At 43.9% G+C, this 6,413-nt stretch overlaps 1 protein-coding gene across 1 annotated transcript in view; it reads right to left on the reverse strand.

Annotated features, from left to right (window-relative positions):
* Positions 1 to 4,220: 4,220 nt before the first annotated feature.
* Positions 4,221 to 6,413, reverse strand: part of PWWP2A (PWWP domain containing 2A) — a 27,527-nt gene continuing 25,334 nt past the window's right edge. The window contains exon 3 of the mRNA XM_018558096.1: positions 4,221 to 4,779. The gene's annotated coding sequence lies outside the window, so the exon portion shown is untranslated. The remainder of the gene's footprint in view (positions 4,780 to 6,413) is intronic.

Here is a 6,413-nt window from a genome sequence, read left to right on the forward strand (position 1 = left end):
AAGAAGCCGGCTCAGAGCTTCGGGTGAGTCTATTTATTTATTTTTAACCTAGACTGAAACGAGCAGTTGACCCTTGCAGTGGTAGCTCCACTGCAAGGGTTAATAAAACATTTCCTGGAGTTCTTCTTTAAGGCCAGATTTACACTGTTGTGGTGTGTTAATGTAGTCTATTGATTTGAAATGGGCTACCAATTCCCTACAATGCCGTGTGTAATTGGGCCCTTAGCATTACAAGATGCATTACAAGTGGGGAGACCTTTAGGATTTTGATATATATATAGAGTTGGATTATGATTGTTTTTTTATGGTAAAAATGGTGATCGGAGCATTTCATAATACTATAAATAGGCCCTTATTGTCCTGGATGGCTCATGATGCATTTTTCTGAAGGTAGAAATGTCATCATTCTTGGCCTTTATACAGGTCAGGAATGATGCACCCTAACACATAGCAATTGCTGGGATGTTGGGTGATACTGGACTATCCAGCCCTTTGTCCTGCTATTGTCCATAATGGAAAACTATCATATAATGAAAACTGCATTTCAGACTGATTGGTAGATTTTACATGTTTGCATAAAAGTGCTTGCCTCCCTATTTGTCTTTTAATGAGATGGCTCTTGCCTCCCTATTTGTCTTTTAATGAGATGGGCAGCCAATATGGAGGATTGGGATGCAAGAGGGAGAGGGGGCAAGCTCAACTTTTACCGGTAAAATTAATATTTGCATACACCTGCTTATACACTATATTGCCAAAAGTATTGGGACGCCTGCCTCCACACGCACATGAACTTTAATGGCATCCCATTCTTAGTCCGTAGGGTTCAATATTGAGTTGGCCCACCATTTGCCGCTATAACAGCTTCAACACTTCTGGGAAGGTGTCCACAAGGTTTAGGAGTGTGTCTATGGGAATGTTTGACCATTCTTCCAGAAGCGCATTTGTGAGGTCAGGTACTGATGTTGGAGAAGGCCTGACTCGCAGTCTCCGCTCTAATTCATCCCAAAGGTGTTCTATCTGGTTGAGGTCAGGACTCTGTGCAGGCCAGTCAAGTTCCTCCACCTCCAACTCGCTCATCCATGTCTTTATGGACCTTGTTTTGTGCACTGGTGCGCAGTCATGTTGCAACAGGAAGGGGCCATCCCCAAACTGTTCCCACAAAGTTGGGAGCAGGAAATTGTCCAAAATGTCTTGGTATGCTGATGACTTAAGAGTTCCCTTCACAGGAACTAAGGGGCCAAGCCCAACCCCTGAAAAACAACCCCACACCATAATCCCCCCTCCACCAAACTTTACACTTGCCACAATGCAGTCAGGCAAGTACCGTTCTCCTGGCAACCGCCAAACCCAGACACATCCATTGGATTGCCAGACAGAGAAGTGTGATTCGTCACTCCAGAGAACACGTCTCCACTTCTCTAGAGTCCAGTGGCGGTGTGCTTTACACCTCTGCATCCGACGCTTTGCATTGCACTTGGTGATGTAAGGCTTGGATGCAGCTGCTCGGCGATGGAAACACATTCCATGAAGCTCTCTACGCACTGTTGTTGTGCCAATCTGAAGGCCACACGAAGTTTGGAGGTCTGTAGCTATTGACTCCGCAGACAGTTGGCGACTTCTGCGCACTGTGCACTTCAGCATGCGCTGACCCCGCTCTGTCATTTTACGTGGCCTACCACTTTGTGGCTGAGTTGCTCTTGTTCGCAGTTGCTTCCACTTTGTTATAATACCACTAACAGGTGACTGTGGAATATTTAGCAGCAAGGAAATTTCACAGAACACCTGAATCCAATGATTTGGAAGGATGTCCCAATACTTTTGGCAATATAGTGTACATCTGGATCTAATGGGTTTTTTTATATGCAAAACCTGCTTATGCATTTTTATCATACTGTATGTTCAGCTTTATTGTCCAAAGTTTGTGACAAGTTTACTTTAGGGCTGTCATGGTATCGTATTCTCCCATGAGTTTCTTAAATAGAAAAATTGGGTTTCTATCGGAGACTTCTAAAAAAAATCAGTGTCTTGGTTTAGTGGGAAAGGCACAAGAGAAAATCAGATGTTGATCATGACAAGACGATCACATTAGAGGGTTTGTCCAGCTTTTCTTGGACAGCAAAGGCTCATAGCCATACACATGAGGTCATCATGTGTGATGTGTCGCTTCCTCTCGGCCAATCCTGTGCAATGCAGTAGACCATAACTGGCTGACAGTGCTGCTTCTCTGAGCCCAGCTGTGTAGGAAGCTAATATGAAAACGGATTTGGGTTTACAATGCACTTGATCTTGCTAATGAATACCTCACTGGATTTAGAGGTCATCTTTAATTATCTGCCAGCAGTTTATCTTTAAGATTTGCTCGTGGCATCTAAACAGGAACAATTAGCTCTTAAATTCTGCATTATTTTCTCCACAGTTCAATTAAAGCTGAAATATGACCAGGGAAAAAAACACTATTACCCCTTCACCCAGGTAATCCACAGCTTTTTTTTTTTTTTCGTAAGACACCCCCTCACCCCCTTATGCTTATCTTATTCCAGGGGTAGGCAACCCATGTACTCAGCTGTTGTGGAACTACGAATCCCATGAGGTGATTCATTCAGGACTTTGACAACCACAGACATGACAGAATTTGTAGTTTTACCACAGCTGGAGTATCAAGGTTGCCTACCCCTGCCTTATTCCATGGTTCGGTGAGCCTCATCAGTGCCGGCAAGTAGTCAGCTGAAGCCCTGACGTCCATAATATATCTGCACTGCAATTAGCAACTCGCCTCTCCATTTGACTGAACTCTTGCCAAAGAAATTGGTAGAATGTGGATGTTGCTAGAAGTAACAGTGTCTGCGTAAAAATTCCCCCCGACCACAGTATACTCAGCTGGCCCTCACTGTAACCAACTCTGTGGCTGCTACTGCACAATACCTGGTGCTTCCACGTATGGGAGTGCATGTAACCTGTTCATGTATAGTTGCTTTGTGGTTAGTACTTCTGCCTTGCAGCACTGGGGGGCCGGTTTGTAACCTGGTCAGAACACTATCTGCAAGGAGTCTGCATGTTCTCCCTGTGCATGTGGGAGGAAACCAGAGTACCTGGAGGAAACCCATTTCTCCCACACTCCAAAGACATGTTGAAAGGTTAACTGGCTCCTGTCTAAATTAGCCCTGTATGTATGCATGTGAGATAGGGACCTTAGATTGTAAGCTCCTCCAGGGCAGGAATTGATGTGAATATTCAGTATGTAAAAGTGCTGCATACATTTTCGGCGTTCTATAAATACCAATAGTAAATAAAAATAAATGATGCAGTGCTGGGGCGTAGCGGCCAACCTCTAGGTATGGGCACTGTCACATAAAGGAGGGGGTGACATTAGCCCGCCTTCAGAGCTCCAGTATTTCGGTGATCTTTAGAATAGTGGAGGGAGTATAAAATGAAGGAGGGGGTGACATTAGCGCTCCCTCAGAGCTCCAGTATTCTAATGATGTTTAGAATAGAGGAGGGAGCTGTGGGGGGAATACTGGAGAGAGGAGTATAAAATGAAGGAGGGGGGTGACAATAACGCTCCCTCAGGGCTCCAGTATTTTGGTGATGTTTAGAATAGAGGGAGCAGTGGGGGGGAATACTGGAGAGGAGTATACAATGAAGGTGGGGTGACATAAGCGCTCCTTCAGAGCTCCAGTATTTTGGTGATGTTTAGAATAGAGGAGGGAGCAGTGGGGAGAATACTGGAGAGGCGAGTATAAAATGAAGGAGGGGGTGACATTAGCACTCCTTCAGAGCTCCAGTATTTTGGTGATATATATGTTTAGAATAGAGGGTGCAGTGGGGGAATACTGGAGAGGCGAGTATAAAGTGGCCAAGAGGTGGGCATTACACAGACACGTCACTTTGTCCTGAGTGCGCAAGAAGATAGCGTCTCTTTAAGCAATATAAACATGACCATACCCAATCAATCTGTCAATCACAGAGTAGCAAAAAGACTTTCATGATTAAACTGATCACTCTAAACTATTTTATCTTTGAATGGCCAATTTTCATCACTGAGGACAGCTCATCATTCAAATACTTCACATTATTAGTTACGACAGTCATATCTTTGTTGCATCACCCGGACTATCATCCCATGCGTGACCAGCAAAGCACTTGTTGCTCCTCTATCATTTGGGAATGCTTTAGGGGTTGATGTAGCTCTACTACAGTTCCTCTTCTAAGAGTGAACAAGCCCAACAAGTATTAAAGTTCCAGTGCAGGTTGACGTAGTCCGAAGACCTTGCCGTAAATATCTTGGTCCCATATTCTTCATTGTGTCGGGTTATCCCTGGTCCAGTTGCTTTCAACTGCACCTAACACTGGTAAATTGCACACACAACAAAAATTCACAACTTCACAAATTAAATAGAAAGAAACAAATTGCAGTCACAACTCATTAAAACGTCATAAAATGTTCTTTGGAAGAAAAAAAAAAAAAAAAGAAGTTGAAGAAATGTGAAAATGTCAGTTTGGTGAACATGGTTCTCAACGAAATTTTTAGACTCATGCGTTCGGTTTTGCAATATTTTCTTAGCGCTATCTTTTTTTTTTGTTTGTTTTAAATAAAATTTACAATAGAATTAATCTGTATAAGTTATACTTTTTTCACAGCTCATTTTTGTTTTATACTTCACACTTTCCAAACAGACACAAAAACAATGTCTTTTTTTTTTTCCTTTACATGTACCATAGAAAAATTCCACTGGACCTTGCCGTTGTGAGAATCAGCGCGCAGCTTCTAGTGTGTATTGGCTAGAAAGAAAAAAAATTAAAATTAAAAGGGTATTATTTGGACTCACGGTTCCAAGTAAGCCATCGTTTTCTACAGGATTTAATAAATTCATGAGGGTCAATCCGTTAGGCTGCAATCATTATTGCACATTCATTTGTTTTAGATCTTGTAGAAATGTAGAAGCATTACATTAAAGAGACAATCCCTTCGCCCAATCAGGAAAAGGAAAGCGTCAGCTGATCGTCCACTCAGCAAGGGACACTCACCCATCTGAGCTCATTCACTGCCTCCCCTCTCCTTCACATCACTTAGTCCATCGCTCTAATGGAGCAGGGCTTCTGGGTATAAGGAAACTTGTCACAACCCTGTGTGACAGTGATTGGGCCTGATCGGCCAGTCACTAGGCTCCAACTCCAGAGCTTACCCGAGTGCACTCCTGCAGTGGGGTGGCAGCAGAACTGGAATTTGGATAATTAAAGTGAATATTCACACATTTTAATGTGTGAAGATGTTCAACTTCCTAGTAAATTGGGCTCACTGCATGGGGTTCAATGGTCATAGACTGATTCCTTATACTAATACTGTAGTTCTCACGTGTGACTGCACACTTCACAACTGATTTCTAAATGTTCCATTTCACCTTATTTGTAATAAGGGTGTTTAAAGAACTATTGTAAAATCTCTTGTGCTAGGTACCCGGACCACCACCTCAGCTATTAGGCCTCATGCACACGGGGCCGATCTGGGATTCCTGCTGCAGGTGTTCTGTTCAGATGCGGCCGCTATCAGTTATTAACCGCAATGGGTACAGCCTGGGCCGGATTTACTCTCTGCTGCCCTAAGGCCGGGTTCCTCAATGCGCCCCACTACCCGCCAACCCCCCCCCCCCTTCATTAAAAATGGCAACCAGATGGTGGGGGGATAGCAGGGTTGGTTTTAATTTTTTCTTAATTGTTTTTTTACCTTTTTCATCACGCTTTAAATATTTTTTCTATTTTTACATTTTTATTTGTCTTATCTTTTATAATTTTTTTCATTTTATAATCTTTTACTTTTTATTTTTTACTTAGCAATAAAGTTAAGTGAAAAAAAAATTGATGTCACACAGGAGCTAACAAGCCGCTGTGTGATAGCATTTGGAGGTGACAAGTTCTCTTTATTGAACCTGTCACCTCCAATACAGGAGTTCTAGCACAGCACTGTGCTAGAACTCCTGTGACAGCTGAAATGGGAAGGCTGCAAGTGCAGCTCTCCCATCTCAGTGTGTACACGGAGCAGAGCGGAGAACAGACGTTCTCCGCTCCCCGTGAATGAATGTGTCGGGGTCCCCTAGAGGAGCTGGGTACCCCAAAAACCACACCGGGAGAAGGCAGCAAGGTGGAGGTATGGGGCAGGCCATGGGGGGAGACGGAGATGCACACATATTAGCAGTGATGTCGGAAACATTGCTGGGATCACTTGTACTAAAACAGCGGCTTCCCAGCTGTACATTTAGCCCTGATTTCCGGAAGCAGGGCTAAATTAAGGGGGGGGGAAACTACACACCCGGCAGCTGTGCTGCCCTTCTGCTGCCTGCTGCCCCAGCCTCGGGGCCTTGTCGGGCCCCTGGGTAAAGCAGCTGCATCTGAGCGGGGACATCTGCCATTCCTGCCAC

The sequence above is a fragment of the Nanorana parkeri genome, unplaced genomic scaffold, assembly GCF_000935625.1.
Source record: "Nanorana parkeri isolate BGI_ZX_2015 unplaced genomic scaffold, ASM93562v1 scaffold14, whole genome shotgun sequence".
Classification (NCBI taxonomy): domain Eukaryota; kingdom Metazoa; phylum Chordata; class Amphibia; order Anura; family Dicroglossidae; genus Nanorana; species Nanorana parkeri.